The sequence below is a fragment of the Lagenorhynchus albirostris genome, chromosome 6 (assembly GCF_949774975.1).
Source record: "Lagenorhynchus albirostris chromosome 6, mLagAlb1.1, whole genome shotgun sequence".
In the NCBI taxonomy this organism is placed as follows: domain Eukaryota; kingdom Metazoa; phylum Chordata; class Mammalia; order Artiodactyla; family Delphinidae; genus Lagenorhynchus; species Lagenorhynchus albirostris.
In genome coordinates this window covers 81,839,116-81,858,371 of record NC_083100.1, presented here as the reverse complement: position 1 = coordinate 81,858,371, position 19,256 = coordinate 81,839,116, and the positions used below count along the sequence as shown (strand labels likewise).

The 19,256-nt window shown below is 32.6% G+C and overlaps 1 protein-coding gene across 1 annotated transcript in view; it reads left to right on the top strand.

The window, feature by feature from the left end:
• The window catches only part of MBD5 (methyl-CpG binding domain protein 5), a 405,640-nt gene that overhangs the window by 67,411 nt on the left and 318,973 nt on the right, over positions 1 to 19,256 (top strand). The window contains exons 4-5 of the mRNA XM_060152942.1: positions 1,747 to 1,872; positions 3,456 to 3,553. The gene's annotated coding sequence lies outside the window, so the exon portion shown is untranslated. The remainder of the gene's footprint in view (positions 1 to 1,746; positions 1,873 to 3,455; positions 3,554 to 19,256) is intronic.

Below are 19,256 nucleotides of genomic sequence, written 5' to 3'. Positions count from 1 at the left end.
ACATTTTATGTAAGACCTAAGACCTTTGAGGAGATGAAGATCAGAGTGAGTGTTGGGTCACAGGGGAGGATGAATGTTCAGGCTGAGAGAATAGAATAGAATGTCCCTAATGCAAGAGAAAGCAAAAGCCATATATTGACTGGGAAAATTAGATCAGATGTTAACCCCCCCTGTCTTCCCCATCTCCATCATTAGAGATATACTCAGATTTTCATACAAGTACAAACCTCTATACATAGGCCTCAAATGCCAGAGTCTCAAACTTGCATGTATGGAAGTACCTTATTCCAGTTATCTAATGGTGCATAACAAATTACCCAAAACTAATGGGATAGAACATACATTTATTATACTCACAGATTCTGGGTCAGGATTTCAGACAGGGCATAGTGGGGATGGTTTGTCTCAATTCCATGATGTTTGGGGTCCAGCTTGAGGATTGGAAGTCTGTGAGAGCTAAAGTCATCTGCATCATTGTTCATTCAACTTTTTAGCAATTAATTTTGGATGTTGGCTTGGGGAATTAATTCTTCTCTAAAAGGACTACTTTGTATGGTCTCCTCATGGGCTAGTTTGAGTTTCCTCATAGCATGGGGACCAGGACCCAAAAGCAAGTGTCTCAAGAAGAAGAAAATTAGGTGGAAGTTTTATATACTTTTTATGATCTAACCTCAGGTGACCTAATCATCTTTACCATATTCTACTTGTTAGAACAGTCATGGGCTCATGTTGAAGGGAAGGGAAAATACCACCTACCTCTCAGTGGGAGGAGTGTCAGTCACATTGTAAGAAGAGAATGTGGGAAAGGATTGATTTATTGATTAGCATCTTTGGAAGGTACAATCTTGCATATTCCTCACTTAAGAATGTTCACAAATAAGATCAAATCTATGTTCCACTGCACCAGTAACAGTCATTAATTTCCCTTTATAGTTCACCTGTCGGTTATTCATCCACGATGTCTTTGACATTACTTTTGAGGTATTTTATAAATGTTAGTAGCTCCATCCTGTCCAATAAGTGCAAAAGCAGAAAAGAAGGCTAGACATGGTTCAAAGAAAAATCAACAAAGTTTTAAAATTAAAACAGAGATAAAACTACAATATAACTAATGCTTGTATGCTGTCACCTTAAACATATAAATAAATGAAATTAAATGCACATCCTTTCAGAACCTAAAATAAATTTAAGTAAAGGAACTTCAGTACTACTTTACCATCTTTATGCTTGCTAGCTAGGATAGGAGAGTGTTGGGTTTGTTTTTTTAACGTCATTTTATTTCACTATACTGACTACTAGCCTCAGCTATAATATAAACTGAATACTAAACTTTTTAAAAATTGTGTTCTTTCAGTAAAAATAGATGTTAAATTTTAAATTACAACTCATTACATTTCTCTTTGTTTTTCTTTGTTTGGTCCTGATTTTCCCATGCGTAGATTTGTCTTATGTGTGTTTGTGTAAGGTATGTATGTGTACTCACACATGCGTGTATATACATACACAAATACGTTGAACACTCTCTATATACATACATAATACATACCCATAAATGCAAATCAAGCTCTTTGTTGTTTCACTTAGCCTATCTTAACCATTCACAGAATCCTCCAATTTAAAGTGATCCAGGTGGGCCTGAATTAAATTAGAAGGAAAATGTTTAAAAGTCATGTATCTAGTCTTGTTTTCAAGTTTGCTGTTCTAATCCATCCCATCCTCCTTTCTTCTGCCTCAAAAATATTGTAGGAACAAGGTTGATCTGGGCATGAAGTTAAACAGGATATTGCTTTCATCTACTTCAGCCAAATCTCAAAGTCACTGACCTAAGAAAGACCTCCCCATCTACTTTGATAAAAAGCAGAGTTGAAAATGGTAATGTCCACTATTTTTTGCTAGTTGCTGTACATTTGTTACCTCATTTAATCCTCTGAAGAGTGTATGTTATTCTGTTTATTTCAAGAGAAGAAAGCAAAAGGCTAGAAGAAATGAAGTAGCTTGTCTGTTACACAGCTATGACATAGTAGTGACAATAAGATTCTAGCCAGATCCGTCTAACTCCAAATGCTGAGTTCTTTCAATTTAGTATCAGTACCTGTAGTTTTTCTGTAATATTTCTCAGCTGAGTATTTTGATTTTGATGTAACATTTATGTGAGTGATCAGAATCGCTTGTTTTATTCAGCTAGCTGAATATATAAACCTGGATTGTTTGTAGTAGGCATTTACAAAGCAGAAGACTTATAAGAACAGAACATTGGCCCTACTAGGAGCTCACAGTCTGTTCATTGGCAAATCAAAGAAATTTTAAAGTCAGACAAAAGGAACTATGAAAAGCATGATTTATTATGTTGTATAAGACTAGAACATTCCTACTCACCAAGAGAAGATAGATGGGAAAAATTTAATCAGAATATAAGTTCCTGTAAGAAAATAGAGCATTCTGTGAGAAATCAGACTGTTGCCTTAGAATAAATTTCTCATGTATCCATGTAAGCAGCATGAAGAAAACAAAATGTACATTATCAACTTTTTCTTTACTGTACCAAAGCCAAACACAGCCCCAACTGTGTTGCTACTTACTACTTGATCTTTCTATTATTTTGCTTTCCATCAGTGACTTTTTTCCTCTTCAGAGTAACAGCTATCCCTAATGGTAGAGTGCATTTCTTACAGAGATCAAAATTAATGCAATTGAAAACATTATGGCCTTGAAAATACTTTAATATTTAATTTAGTGGTTCATGGGTAAATGTTACTGGAGTTATAGAAAAGTTAAGATAGAAGTAGTGGTATAAGAAACAATCCCCAAAGCCAATCAGTCCTAGAAGAAGAGCCCAGGATAGTGGCCTTAGTTCAGGGAACCTTTTCAGGAAAACACACAACCTGTTGACATTCTGATACATGCTGCATACTAAGGTGGCAAGTTAGTACATGGAATAGTTTGGAAAGGTAGCCTCAGAATTCAGTGAAGTGCCCTTTCTTTGTTCTGGACCAGAGATACGCCCGACTCTCCCCCGACTTTCCCATCCCGTCATACATCCCTTGGCTTCTTATAATTTCTAGCTATGTCACTATATGGAAAACTGAAACAACATGGGCATGATTTTTTTTTTAATTTCACTGTATTTTAGTCAAACATGGATGTCTAAAGTTTGATTTCAAAATAAATTTAAGGTATCTTGCCAGAGTTAGGAGAATAATTTAAACACATTATATAACTCACATTATTAAAGCTCATTTTTAGCATTATCCAATAGTAAATTTAAAATCCTGTTCTTTATGAAATAATTTTTGTGACAGGTGCCATGCTTGACCAGTGTAATGTAACATATTAATGCATGATGAGGTTGTAAGAGGGGGCATGAGGAGCTGTGACAGCAGTGGCCTGAGTTCCCTCCTCCTGGAATGGCCAGCCGTCTCCCCCTAGCTAACTCTAATTTCTTCTCTCATACACAGCTTAGAAGTCATCCCTTCTGCGGACATTCTCCGATCTTTTCATTTTGCATTAGGTGTACCTCCTCTGTGAACATCTGTAGTATCCTGTGCATACTCAGGTACTTCTCTTTATATATCTCTCTCTCCTTCACTGGACTGTAAAATTGTTGTGAGCTTCACTGTTTTTCATCTTTGTATCCTCAACATCTAAACTTGTGCCTCATACCTGGTAGGCACTAACATCTTTGTTGAATGAAAGCATACATGAAAAGATGAATATGAATAGATTTATAGGTATTTTATGAAGCGCACATTCATAGAAGGTTATGTTTCACAAGGAAAAAGCATTAACTCATTACCCATGAAACATTGTCTTGTTATGCTTCTTCATCCCATTCTGCAATATTATTTTTTGTTTCTTTGGATCTTTAACCTATTGCACTAAACAAAAAATAGTTACTACTTAAACTACATTTTGTAACTTTGTCATTAAGTTTTTAACACACAATATTGACTATTTGTAAAGGTTACTCTAAATTTTTTCAGAATTTTTAATTTGCAGTTGTATTATTTTGTGGCCAGTTTTCCTCCCAAAGAATGTATCATTAGGTATTTAGTGGATGCAGTAGCAAAATAAGATTTGCCTTTTGGAGAAAATTTTACTTTGTGGAAGATTCTTTGGAATGTGTCTTTTTAAAGTTATGGGCTTTCTGATTTTTATCTAAAATTAGGTGAATAATATTTATAGTTTTTGTAACACCTTAGAGTTCACAGATTGCCTTATGTACTTTTTTATATAATCTTCAAATTAAATTGCTTGCGAGATAGCATAATACTTACGAGATAATATGGGATATCATAAATAAGTAAACAAAGAATCATAGAGGTTAAATAACACCTTAGATTGTACAGCTGAATCTGGAATTTTATTTGTGAGGAGATTTTTACTGTTGATTCAATTTCTTTAGTAGTTTTGTTCAGAATTTTCTATTTAATCTTGAATCAGTGGCAGTAAGCTATATTTTTCTAGTTTGTTCATTTCATCTGTCTTCAAATGTATTGGCATGAAGCTGTTTTAATATGCTCTTATTATTTTAATGTCTGCAGCATCTGTAGTTATGTAGTTTCTGACACTAGCTACTTCTGCATGCCTGCCCTTCCTCCTTCTCTTCCTCGCTTCTTCCCTCCCTCCCTTTTTTCTTCCTTTCTTCCTTACAACTTTTTGCTGAATCTATCCAGAGGTTTGAAGTTTTACGCTTTTCAGAGAGTCAATTTTTAGCTTTCCCGTCACCTCTATTTTATCTTTATTTTCTATTTCATCAATTTCTGGGTTTTTATTTTAATTATTTCTTGTCCTTTGCTTTTTTCAACTCCTGTTTTTTTTTTTTTTAAAGTTTATTGTGTTTCTTTTATAAAGTCTGTTTTATTGGATTCTCAGGTCACTAATTTTCATCCTTTTCCATAGTAGGCATTTAAGGTTATAAAATTCTCTTCAGTTATTGATTTTCACATATACCACAGGTTTTCATATTAGGTTGTCACTGAATATTTAGTTCCAATTTCCATTTCGAGTTATTTAGAAGTATGCTGCTTATTTTTAAAACAATTGAATTATTTCTAGTTATCTTTTTGTTATTAAATTCTATCTTAATCTCATTGTTGTTAAAGAATGTGGTTTGTATAATATCAATTATTTAACTTGCTGAGCCTTATTTTTGTGGCCTAGTTTGTGATCAGCTTTTGAAGTGTTCTATTTTGGAAATGTACTTGAAAATAACGTGTATTTTACAACTCTGGGTATCATTTTATACATATGTCCATTAGATAAGGGTAATTGTTCAAATCTTTTATGTTCTTATGACGTTGTCTTCTTGACCTTTCAGTTACTAAGCTAAACTATATATCGCCCATTTTACATCGTTTGTTTAGTTTTCCTTGTCAAGTTTTGCTTGATATATTTTGAGATCGTTAGCTGTGTACAACTTTGTTATTGTTATATTTTCCTGAAGAAGTAAACTTTTTTTTTTTAACATCTTTATTGGGGTATAATTGCTTTACAATGGTGTGTTAGTTTCTGCTTTATAACAAAGTGAATCAGTCATACATAAACTTATGTTCCCATATGTCTTCCCTCTTGCGTCTCCCTCCCTCCCACCCTCCCTATCCCACCCCTCCAGGCTGTCACAAAGCACCGAGCCAATATCCCTGTGCCATGCGGCTGCTTCCCACTAGCTATCTACCTTACTACGTTTGTTAGTGTGTATATGTCCATGACTCTCTCTCGCCCTGTCACAGCTCACCCTTCCCCCTCCCCATAACCTCAAGTCCGTTCTCTAGGAGGTCTGCGTCTTTATTCCTGCCTTACCCCTAGGTTCTTCATGACATTTTTTTTTCTTAAATTCCATATATATGTGTTAGCATATGGTATTTGTCTTTTTCTTTCTGACTTAAGAAGTAAACTTTTTATCATTTAACAATGATCCTCTTTATTTCTAGTAATGCTTTTTTCCTTATATTAATATAATTTTGATATTTGTATTAATATCTTTTTCCATTTTGTACTTTTATTTATGTTATGGATGTATCTTTTGAAAAGAGAACAATATAGCTAAGTTTTTTTAAATCCAATCTGACAATTTTTATCTTTTAACTAGACTATACAGCCAGTTTACGTTTATTGTAATTACTGATGTATTTGGGTTTATTTCTGCCATTTAATTTGGTATATTTATTTTCCCATCATTTCTTTGTTTCTCTTTCTTTCTTTTATTGACTTCTTTGTGCATTCTTCACTATTTTTTTCTCATTCATTTTTTTTCCTACTGGTTTGGAGGTTATACTTGCTTACCCTAGAAATGTTATCATGTATACTGTTTAAATTATATGCATACCTTTACTCTCTACCCAAACAAAAAGACCTTAGAAGAGAATATTTTAACTCTGCTTACCTTTTCCAAATTTATATATTTTTGCTTATGTTTTTAATTCTGTAAGAAATAAATATCATATTTTATAATGTTAATATTGTTTATATTTACCACTTTTTTTCACCTCATCATTCTTTAGGCATTTCAGAACTTTTGATTGAAAATAAATTCAATGAGGACATGAGAGTGATAAACACTCTCAGTCTTTATCTCTAAATGACCTTATTTCACTCTCATTGTTAGAAGAATTTTATTGGGTATAAAATTCTAGGTTACTAGGTTAATTTCTTTTAGCCCATTAAAGTTATTATTTCACTGTCTTGTGGATTCTTTTTCTTTCAAAAGTTTAATTATTGGTCTGTCAGTCCTTTGAATGTAATTTATCTTTTTTTTCTGTTTGCTTTTGATGTCTTTTCTTTTTCTTGTATTAACAGTTTCACTCTTCCAATATATCCTCTACCTCTTTCTGTCTTTGCTAGAGCTTTAATTCAGATGTACATGAGATCTGTTTGCAATATTTTCCATGCCTCTTTATGTCTCAGGATTACATCTGACATAATATATTCATTTCTCGATTACAGTTCTCTAATTCTCATTTCAACTATATTGAAGTTACTGTTTAACCTATTGATTGACTTCTTTTGCTTTATCATACTTTGCATTTTTAAAAATTCTCTTTTCTCCTTTTTTCAGAATTCATCTTTTCTTACATTATTAAACTTTTTACTTCTTGAAACATGTTAAACATATTTATTGTATGTGCAGTAATTCTAATACCTGGCAACTTCTTAGGAGGGATTCTGCCATACGTTGTTGTTTATTTGTTTTACATATGATGCCTTGTTTTTTAATATATTTAAATGATTTTTAAAATCTTGAGCTACTCATTTTTCTTTGAACTTTACATGTGAAAGTATTTTGATACCTGTGTTTCAAGGTGTACATTCGTTTCTATCAGATGCCTGACAGTATTAGTATGATACTATTAATATAGGACCACTTTAAAATCTTGGCTTGAGATTTTGTGTAACAAAAGAGTAGTGAGACTTCAGACTGCAAACTGCAGTGAGGGTTAGCTCGTGGTTACAAATTATCAGAGAGAACTTATTTTTCCCATCCATCCAGTGTCAAAGTTCTGTATAGGCAATTTCCCTTACATTTCCTCTTAGGGAAGGAAGCAAGAGGGTGGGGGTGTTATGGCATAATGCTTAAGAGCATTGTGCCTAGACCCAGACTGTCTGAATTTGCATTTTGGCTCTACTGCTAACCTTGAACAAATTACTTAACCTTTCTGTTCTTCAGTGTCTTGGTCTCTAAGATAAAGATTATAATGGTGCCGTTTTTATGGGTTTTCTGAGGATAAAATGAGTTAATATCTTTGAAGCACTTAGAACACAGTAAGTTCTATAAGTGTTTTCCTATTATTATCATGATCATCATTATTGTGTCTAACTAACTCTTATACTAAGTGAGTAGTGCTTTGTGGCCCCAGCACTCTTGGGGGGGGGGGTCTGCTGTTAGACATCCTACCTTTTGAGGCCTCAAAAATTAATACTCAACTTCAGCTGATTCAGCAAATATTCTTAAGACAAAAGACAACTCAAGTGCTTACCTTACTACTCTGAATACCAGTCTTCACTTAGTCTTGTCCCCAGAATTCCTTACTTTTTTTCTTACCTCATGGGATCATTTAAGTATTTTTTATATTTCTTATTTTATTTTAGTTGTTTTCAGGTGATACTCGTGTTACAGGATATAGAAGTCCGTTATACAGCTTGTAAATGGCAAAGCCAAGACTAAAGTCCCAAACTGACTCTGAGCATGGTGCTTCAAGAAATTTGGACAGCGGACATACACAGACATGAATGTTTCAAATATTTAAAATCATTAGTGATCCAAGAAATACTGATAGAAGTAACTATAGAGTACCGTTTTTCTTATCAAATTAGAAAAGTAAGGAAGAAAAGAAAGGAAGAAGGAAGGAAACAGAATTTGAAACCCCAAATTAACGAGCATTCAAAAATCCAGAAACTTTCTTATCTCTTATTGGCAAAGATGTTAATTGCTACAACTCCTGTGCAGAGCAGTTTGGCAGTGTATATCCAAGTTAAAAGATTTATATTTATGACACATAAATTTCGCTTCTACGAATTTATAAAAACAATTAAAGGTATGTATAGAGATTTAGCCATGAGAGTGGACATTACATCACTTTACAGAAAATTAAAATATTGGAAACAAACATTTACCTCACAATAAGAGAATGGGTTGAGTTGAGTATGAAACATCCAAATAATGAAATGCTAAATGCAATTTTAAAAGATTTCTTTGAATGCCATCAAAAGAAGTTTGTGGTAATTTGTTGAGGGGAAACAGAGACGGTTGCAAGTTAAAATATACAGTCTAATTTTTAAAAAACAATGGTGTGTATATATATAATCATAATCCATTGCAAAAGTCAAAATTAATAGCTCTTGGGCATGCGGTTTGGGGTGATTATTAACACAGTTTCTTTTTACTTATTCGTAGTTTCTACAGTGATCTGAACACTATTAAAAATAGATAACATGCCGTTAAGTAAATTCTTAAATAAGAATCATAATTCAAGATGCCAGTACTCTAATAAAACTATATTTCTGTATATTGACTTTTCAGTTCTAATGCTTAGGCATATATATTTTTATGTAGTTAAAATTATTCTGTACATATATTTTATAATCTGACATTTTCTTTGACAATTTCTAATTATTTTTCCATGTTTCTACATAGCTTTGCAGTGATCAATTTGATGACCACATCATATTGATATTCTGTTTATTTAATTACTAAAATTTAACATATTTTCTACAATTGTTTAAATATTTACTTTTTTTAGCATTTATCTATTACGGCTAGCACTTCAATTAAATAATACAAATGATAGTTCTGAAAATAATGGTAACATATTATCAAATACCTTTTTGGTGTTTCATAAAAGTTATGTATAATTCTTAGAACAATTCTATGAGTTAGGCATTATTATTCTCTTATGAAAATGAAGCTAAATAACCCATTGATTACAAATCTAGTGAGAAGTTGAGCTAGAGTTCAATCCAGGTTTGTCTGATTGTATGTCTGATTTATCTAAGCTTTTTCCATTAAAGTTTGTAAAATTGTGCTCCGTAATCGTTAACAGGAAATATTAGCAGGGATGAAAAATAGTTCTAATTCAGTTTCCTGAATCCCATATCTATTTCAGAGTTTTTGAGACCATTATCTTTTAGTTTCTAATATTGTTGTTAAAAGAACAGTAACCTTTCAGAATTTCATCTTAGGCACAGGAGTTCTCCCTGCCCAGTCTCTGGAATCTTTTAGAACCTTCTCTTTTTCCTCAGTGCTTTCTACTCTCTTAATGATTCACCTTGTTGTTTGCTCAGTTTTCATCCTTTGACCTGGGTATTCCATTTGCAGATTTTTCATGTTTTATTTCTTTGATGGTTTCCTGTCTTCTAATTTGCTGTTATTGACCATGTTGTTGTTGTTGTTGTTGTTGTTGTATCCTTGGAACTCCTTTTATTTGGATACCGGACCTCTTAGACTCTTACTGTCGTATCTTTTGTTTCCTATTGTTCATTTCTCTATCATTTTGTTTCTACCTTAGGGAAGAGTTTTTAGCTTTATATTTGAATCCACTTTAAAACTCTGCCTTTCTTTTTTCATTGATCGATCTTGTTCTCTGAGAGTTTCTTTTTTTATAGCTTCTGATTCTTGCTTCCTGGATACAATATAGTTTCTTATTTCTGTGAAGTTTTTAAATACATTTTTTGAAGTTTCTTCTGTTCCCTGAATGTATGTTTCTCCACGTTCAGTTTTTCTGTTTATGTGGTTTGAATTCCTATCTCTGTGTACTATGAGCAGAGCTTGTTGATTGGAGAGCTTCACTGAGCTTTGAATGCACGATGAACTGATCTCTTTGTTGGGAGGTCACCAAATGTCAGTATCTGCAGGTATTTACTCTTAGGCAGTTCAGATTACTCAGAGAGGAATTTTCCAGTGTCTTGTCTCTGGAGGAAAACCCTGTATGCCAGCATTCTGGGAGGCAATCAGTGGAAAGGGAGTGGTGTAATAAACCTTTACTTAATCCCAGTTGTTAAATAAGACAAATTATTCCACTCTCATCTCTTTTTGGTGACTCATAATCTAAAGCCTCTTGGTTCAAACTTTTACAGAATAAAACTTCAATCAACTATTTAAGTAGTCACCTGGCTCCAGAGTAGGGAAGATCAGTTTGGCATCCTCTTTTAAAAAATTGTGAACAAATCTATCCATTTGAAGCCCTACCTTATTATACCCTTCTATCCAGAAATACAATTCCTTAGCTTTTCTGAAGTTTTGCGATAAAACTGCCTTTTCTGTCTCTCTCTCTTCCCCTCCCTTCCTCCCCTGCTTCCTGCCTACCTCCTTCTCTTTCTCCCTTACCTTTCTCACCCTTTGGGTTATTTTTAATCAATTCAGTTTCCAGTTTCAAAAAGTATATTGATACCTTCTATCTGTTTTGTCTCCTTTCTTTTTTTTCTTGTAGTATTATAATTTAAAATGTATATATACATTTACTATCTTTTAAATGGTGTTTCAGGAAGGAGTAGAAAGGAACATATGTTTAATCCACTATGTTTAACTAAAAACTCATAATATTATGGCCACCCATTCAAGAACATGTCTCCATTTATTTAAGTCATAGTTTAAAGATACTAATTAAGTTTAATGGTTGTCTTCGTAGAGATTAAATGCAGCTCTTATTAAATTACATTCTAAATAATGCAGTTTTTCCTCGTTATTTGGAATGAAGTCTCTTCTTCCTTTCTATTTTCTACCTAGTTGTAACTTGATGATATTACTTTAGCATGTTTGACTTACATCTGGAAAAATTACTACTCATTAATGCTATAATTTCTGCACTGATTCTTTTAGATTTCATAGTGTACATTTCATCAAAATAATATCTTACCTCTTCCTATGTTATATTAATTCCTTATGTTTCTTTTTCTGTTGTTTTACATATGTAAAATATATTCAAAACCACTTTGAATAATATTGGTAATAATTAATATCCTTATTTTTATTCCTGAGTTTGGAGGGAGTACTTCTAGTAGAGTTCTATTTGATATAATATTGACTTTTGTTTTCAAATGTCGTTATTTTTAAATGTATTTTGGAACAGGCTTAAAAACTGAACAGACATGTCCAAAGAGCATAGGAGCTAGCTTTAAGGGGGCTCCCTCTGAACATATTTGAGACAGTTATGTCCCAAATCAAAAAAATAATGATAGAAATGGATTGTAACACACTGAATTAAAAACAATAATCTGTAAGTCCACACTGATACATAAAAGAAATTAGAGAGAAGAATGGATGAAGGGAAAGTGCTTTTTACAGAATGCCATCTAACAAATGTAGAAAGGATAAAAGAAATGGAAAATCACTTTTCTTTACAACGATTGTAATAATTAAGGCCGCAGTCACCAGTTGATGCTAAAATTATTGGGTAAAAAGACTGCTTGTAAACAGGATATTCACATGGTCTCCAAGTATCACCTCACAGGTCACTTATTAATTAGAATATTACCTGTAAAATGGAGAAATCTGGCAGCTACCATCTTAACCATACGATTAAACTTCAAAACACCAATAAAGGACAGTGTGGCATCATGTGCCTCCTAATATGTTGCACCTCAGAAGGAAAAGATGCACCTTTGTTATAGTCCTGCCAATAGTGTTTAACCTAAATCTATTCATGAGGAATTAACCAGACAGATTCAAATCGAGAAATAGTCTGAGAAACAAGTGATCTAGACTTCCAAAATGTCAGTGATGTGAAAAACTAGACAAGATTGGAGAATTGCTCTAGATGAAAGGAGAATGAAGATTGATTGGATCATAATTTGAAAAAAAAAACAAAACAGTAAAACCAACAAAAGGCAAATGGCTTGGGAGACAAATGGTAAAATAGAAATATGGATTATAAATTATATTATCAATGTAAAGTGTCCTGAATGTGATAATTATATTATCACAATTATGTAGAGAGTATCATTATTCTTGGGTGATACATACTGAAGAGTATACATCAATCAAGTGCTGCAGTGTGTACAAGTAACTCTCAAATAGTTCAGCAAAAAAAAAAGTGTATGTATAGATATAGGTATGCAGACACACAAGCACATACCCATAAAGGGGGGAGGGCAAATGTGGCAAGTGGTTAAAAATATGTTAAACTAGGTGGAAGTTATTAGGTGTTCTCTGGAGGTACTATTATTGGAACTTTCCTTAAGTTTGCAAGTTTTCAGAGATCTTGGAAAAGTGAAATACATTTTTGTAACTTTGATGTATAGTGTCACAGAATTTAAATTTAGCTATTCTATATCTACAACTATATCTCTTTAGTAGTAAAAGAGAACAATTTGTTTCTCTAACAATTTGTTTTGATTCATTTTTTTTTCAGCCTATATAAGAAATTATGTGTGTGTGTGTGTGTGTGTGTGTGTGTGTGTATCTGTATGTGTACACATACTCATTTGTGAGAACCTTTAATGTCTCTACTGAAATCCTGTTCTCCAAGGAATCTCCTCAGCATGTATATTTTTTATTGGCGGTTCTGCTCTGTCATAAATATCCTGAACTAAAATGCTCTTTCTTTCTTTAAAAAACTATACCATTTATTAGCTTCTCTTGAATTGTTTTTCTAAACTGGCCTAGCAAACCTTTGCACCAAATACTTGCTACTAGGTGCAAAATGAATGTCTTTATGAATTTTTCACACATTTCAAAATAAAAAAAAAGCATGAGGAATTATCACATGAGCCTCTTTGTAGTTCGTGGTCTCTAATACTTAATAAAAAGAGTCTAAAGTGCTATTTCTTCTCTTAAAAATTTACTATTTTTAAATGCTTATCATTGAGTCATTATCTACTTTGCCACCCAATTATACTGATTTGTATTTAAATCTAATCCCCATGATAATTCTGTTTATGGCTTGTCTATCTCATTTTGTCTATTATTATAGTGCTGAACTTGGAATTTTAAAAATTCTTTCAGTTAGACTCAGAAATCCTTGGAGGCCCAGTTCTGCCTCTGACTAGCTCTAAAATTCAGGTATCTGTTTGGTAATCTAAAAGTTTTATTAGACCAGATATGTAGAAAACAATCACCAATATTACTTCTACTCTAGCATACAATGAGTTGGACCCTCTATTGTATGGCATCTGCAGCTGTGCATTTTCAAACCATAGCTAAAAATCTTGCTGGTTTTATCACGTTCGCTCCATCTGTAATACCTCAGGTGAGGTTGGGGTTGGTTGAGAAATAGGTGGTATGACTTTAGAGCATCTTCTTAATTCTCATAATAATTCTTTCAATGATTGATGCTTCCCTTTTGCACATAAAGTTTAACTCTTAAAAAATAGGTACATTGTATTTCATCTGCTGGGAATATTACCTTGTGGAAAACTTTCTGATTTATAGTAACTACTCTCAAACTTGTACTATTGATATTTTTGGCATTTACTGTTAACAGCTTCCAATCTCTAATTAAAATGTTGTTGACATCCCCAGTTTTGTTAGAGGATAGAGGAACTTAAAATGACATGCATGGAGGACCCATTCACTACTTTCCGTGTTGCAGTGGAATGTGAGTAGCCTAAGTACACCTTATTCTGTTGTGACAGCCAATTTTTAGCATGGAAGAGGCTGCTAGGAAAAGTAGGACAAGATGGTGAACTGGGTTAATAAATGATCATCACTTTGCTTTTGTACCCCATTTTTTCCCCTCTCTATGAATAATCTGAAGATGACTATATACCATATGGTAAATATAACACAGCACACAATTTTGATTCTTTTCAATTTTTTCAACTACTAATTTTGTTATTACAAATGTAATATTTTTTCTTTTAGAAAATATAGAAGAGGAAAATTAAAATCACATGTAATTACACCATCCAGAGATAATCACTTTGGTGCTTACCCTCCCAGATCTTTCTCTTTAGGGATTTCTAGTTTTGAAATGAGTTCATGTTGTATATGCCACTTTGTTACTTGAATTTTGTCATTAACAATATACTGTGGACCTCTTTCCAGGTTATTTAATTTTTTCTGCACTATTATTTTATATGGCTGTATAATATTGTGTAGTTGTTCCATGACTTATTTAAACAGCTTCCTGTGATTGATTTAAATTTTTTATTATACTAGCGCTCTGATGATACTGATGAAATAAATCTGTGGTCACAATTTCTTTTGAATGAAAAATCTAGCTATTGCTAGATCAAAGAGGATTGAAATTTTAAAATTTTTGATACATGTTGCTCAACTACTTTTTTTTAAAGTACTCTATCCTGAAATAGCTTAATGGAATTTTTAGAGAAAACCAATAAGGAAGGTGGCTGACTTAAATACTATGAGTACTCTAGATAATCTCTTAGCAAGCTATAAAATTGTTGGTTAATTGTTTAGAGGTGAGAATAAGTTAGTTATTACCTGCTGTCATTAGGAATAACACATCAGAAATTTCCAGTATAAATTGAAGGTAATACCTATGTAACAGCATAAGACATTTTACCAATATATAAAACCTATGAGCTTATATAGGAAATGATTTGTTAAATGTAGTTTTCCCTTCTTTTTTTTCCAAAAGGAAGATGTTTTTACTAATTATTGTAAATAATAAAAATAACATGAGATCATACTCTAATTCTGTTTTGCAAGTTGATTTTTAAAAATCTACCAACATATTACTAAAATATTCCCATATTGCTACATAGATTTACCTTACTGTTTTTAATTCCTGCATATTACATGGTATGGTGGATATGCTATATGTTAGTAAATAAATTCCTTGTTGATAATTATTTAGATTATTTACTTTTTTCTCAGTTATAAATAGTGAGTGCACTTATTGTCTTGTACAGACATCTGTGTACTTATTATTCCATTAAATACACCTGTAGCAGTGACATTGTTACTGGTAGAAAACAGTGATAAAACTCTTGAGTTCTGGTATTAGAGCTTGAAACCCAGTCTCCATCATTGACATGCTGTGTAACTTTGGCAAGCTAATTGACCTTACTATAATACTGATCTGAAATTAGAAGACACTGTAGAATTGTTGAGAATTCTATAGCCTCTCCTTAATAACGAAATTCATGTAAGGCAGATGCTATGTACCTATTGCATCTGGTACATAATAAGTACTAAAATATCCCTATTGTTATATAAATTTTCTTCTTTAGTGAATTTTCTAGTCATTTCTTTTGTTTGTTTTTCTCTTGGATAGTTTCTTTTTTATTAAGTTTGTGGGAGAATTTTTTATATTAAGAATATTTACTTGTCCCTTTTGTAAGTTATAAATATGTTTCCCCAATTTATCATATCTACATTTTGGTTTAGTCAAGTGTGTCAATCTTTTCTTTTATGATTTCTGGTCTTTGTGTCATGCTAAGAAAGGAAATCTCTACTGCAAGATTATGAAATTATCATCCTGTATTCTATCCTAGAGATCTTTTTATTTTCGACATTTAAGTATTTACCTCTTTTGTATGTGTGTGTGGCTAGTACTGCTCCTTCTCAGCTCCCTTGTATATTCCCCCAAGGGATATATTGGAAATGCTAGGGTCCTTTTTAGGTTATCACCATGATTGAGAAAGGACTACTGGTGGTATTCAGTGGTCAGGAGCCAGGGATGTCTGCCACACTCCTTTAGTGCACAGAACTTCCCTTAACAAAGAATTCCTGAGTCCTACTTGACTTTGAAATGCCTTGCCAGACCTCTGAATCTTACCATTGCTTTCTGCCAACAGCAAACATCTGAAAACTAAACATCTAAGAATTAAAAATAAAAATAACAGTGGATTTAATCGATTGCTTCTCAGGTTGAGTTTAAAAATAACACCTGAATATGTAGAGAAAATCTGAATTTCATGGACCAGGGGGAGTATGTAGAATAGTACAACCTTTTTTGGTTTTGTTTTATTATTGATTGCTCCTTTTCCGTGGGAGTTTATTCTTGTTTTATTTCCACAATACCCCTCAAATGTAACTGAAAACAAAATTAGAAAATTTCAGTCACCTCTCTTGTTTCTTGCATTGTTTCTCTTCATTGGGTGCCATTTGCACAGCTTGTTCACATTGCTCTTCTCTTTTGAGCTGCTGATTTTTCTCTTATGTCCAGTAATTTCTATTTGTGTAGATAGATCTCCATTAATAGTATTGTTGTCTCTCTTGGGCTTCTTCAGCACATTGATAGATCTGGCTGCAGGGTTTCCCTGGCTGGGAAATAGGAATTTTTATTACTGAATATGATCAACTTGTAGAATAGAGGTTCAGTCCTTTTCCATAAATTACAGTGGTCAAATAAGTCATTCCTTGTTATTTTATACCTTTTTGTATAATATAGATAAGATAACATAGTTTGAGTTTTTAGTCTTCTGGTAGTGAAAGTTTAAGAATACTACCTAAAAGAGTTGAAAAAATATATATAGCTTACAAATAATTTTCCATAAACATCATTTCTCTTACTGTTTTTTTAAGTAATTACCCACAAGAGAAGCTGGGGGAAAAAAGGCATTTCTACAACGTGAAAACATCTTTGGAGATTATGATGAAAAGGTACATGGCTATAGCGTCTACAGAATTTCAATAACAGTTCTTAAATAGATTTCTTATGGCTATTTATTCTCTACTTTTTCAATTAAAAAATGGAGTTTCTGTGAAGGGCAACCATTATCCCCATTTTGTTGATGTAGAAATTAAGGCACAGAGAATCTAAATAACTTGTTCAAGGTCTCATAGCTAGGAAAAAAAAATAGTCATACAGATTGAATTAAAAATTCATGCTTATAGCATGCTGCATCTTTAGTTAAAAGAGAATTTGGGTTCTGCTCCAGGACACAGGAAAAAACTGTTTGTGACCTGGGAAGTCTTTACCATAAAGCATAAAACACTACAAAACATCTTGTCCTGCTTATTACTAAAGTAGGCATTACCATTATTCCACCATACCCCTCAAAGAATGGTCACCACTGAATACCCAGCACTTAGCACAGTGCCGCCATAATCAGTACTCAGTAAATATTCACAAAAGATGAGTGAACCTATGTAATGTCCCCAGGGACTGACTAAAACAATGGGTGACATAGTCTCATTCTACCAAATAAGTTAGTTTCAAAAATGTGCCCCCAATTACAGGAATGAATTAATTTGCTGTATTAAATTATTGTTATAAATCAATTGTATTTTCAAGAAAAACTATTAAAAGTTAATCATTTTAGCTTTACAGTCATTAATATTAAACTATTATATCTGATAATAGTTTAATAGTAGAACTGTTCTAGCTTGGTGTTGGTCAAAATAGGCAGCACATGACAAAGAGGATTTTAACCTTTTCTCTTTCACAAAGGGGGCATCTCCCCAGGTCACCTAAGGTAGGTTTCACTCACAAGTAATTTATATAAGGTAAAAATATGATATTTAAGTTATTTTAACAGTTTTATTGAGCTGTAACTTATACCAAATATTGATAATTCACCCACCAAAAGTGTATGATTCAGTGATTTTTTAATACATTCATAGAATAGTGCAATAATCAACACAATCAATTTTTAGAGTATTTTAATTACCCCCCAAAAAACCCCATGTACCCATTAGTGGTCACTCCCTATTCTCCCCACCCTCCAGCTCTAAGAAATCACTAATTTACTCGTTCTTTTCCTATGGATTTGCTTATTCATACAAACGGAATCATATAATATGTGGTCTTTTGTGACTTGCTTCTCTTGTGTAACATAATGCTTGCCTATGTTACAGTATGTATCCTAATTCCTTTGCATTGATGAATAGTATTTCAGTATATGGTTATAACATTTTGTTTATCCATCTGTCAATTGATGGACATTTGAGTTGTCCCCTATTAGGTACATGATTTACAGATATTTTCTCCCATTCTGTGGGTTGTCTTTTCACTTTCTTGATGGTATTCCTTATAACACAAAAGTTCCTAATATTGGTGAAGTCTAACTTTATTTTTCTTTTATTGCTTGTGTTTTTGGTGTCGTATCTAAAGAATGCTTTGCCTGTCCCAAGGTCGCAAACATTTATTCCTATCTTTTCTTTTAAAGTTTTATAATATATCTCTTACAGCAAACTATGTGACCCATTTAGAGTTAATGTTTGTGTATGATATAAGGAAGTGGTCCACTTTTTTCTTTTTCATATGGATATTTGATTACACCCAGCATTGTTTGTTGAAAAGACTATTATTTCACCATTGAATGGTCTTAGAATCCTTGTCAAAAACCAGTTGACCATAAATGTAAGGATTTATTTCTTGACTCTTGGATCTGTTCCATTAATCTACACCTGTATTCTTGTGCCATTATCACATTGTTTTCATTTTGTGAAGTGTCGGTTCTCTACTTTGTTATTCTTTTTCAAGATTATTTTGGTTATTCTTGCATTTCCATTTGAAATCCTAATCAGCTTGTCAGTTCTGCAGAATTTGATAGATTATTTGATAGTGATTGCATTTATTCTGTAGACAATTTCAGGAATATTACTGTTACTGTCTTAATAATGGTAAGTCTTCTGATTCAGAAGTATGCCGTATTCTTCAACTTATTTAGGTTTTCTTTAATATCTTAATATTTTGTAGTTTTAAAAATTTAAAGCTTAAGTCTTATACTTTTTAGAAGTTTATTTCTAAGTATTTTCTTTTCAGGCTCTTGTAAATAGAATTGTTTTCTTAATTTCACTTTCAGATTGTTCATTGCTAGTGTATTGATGTACAGCTGACTTTTGTATATTGGTCTTTTATCCTGGTGTCTTACTGAACTCACTTATTCTAGTAGTTTCTATGGTGGATTCC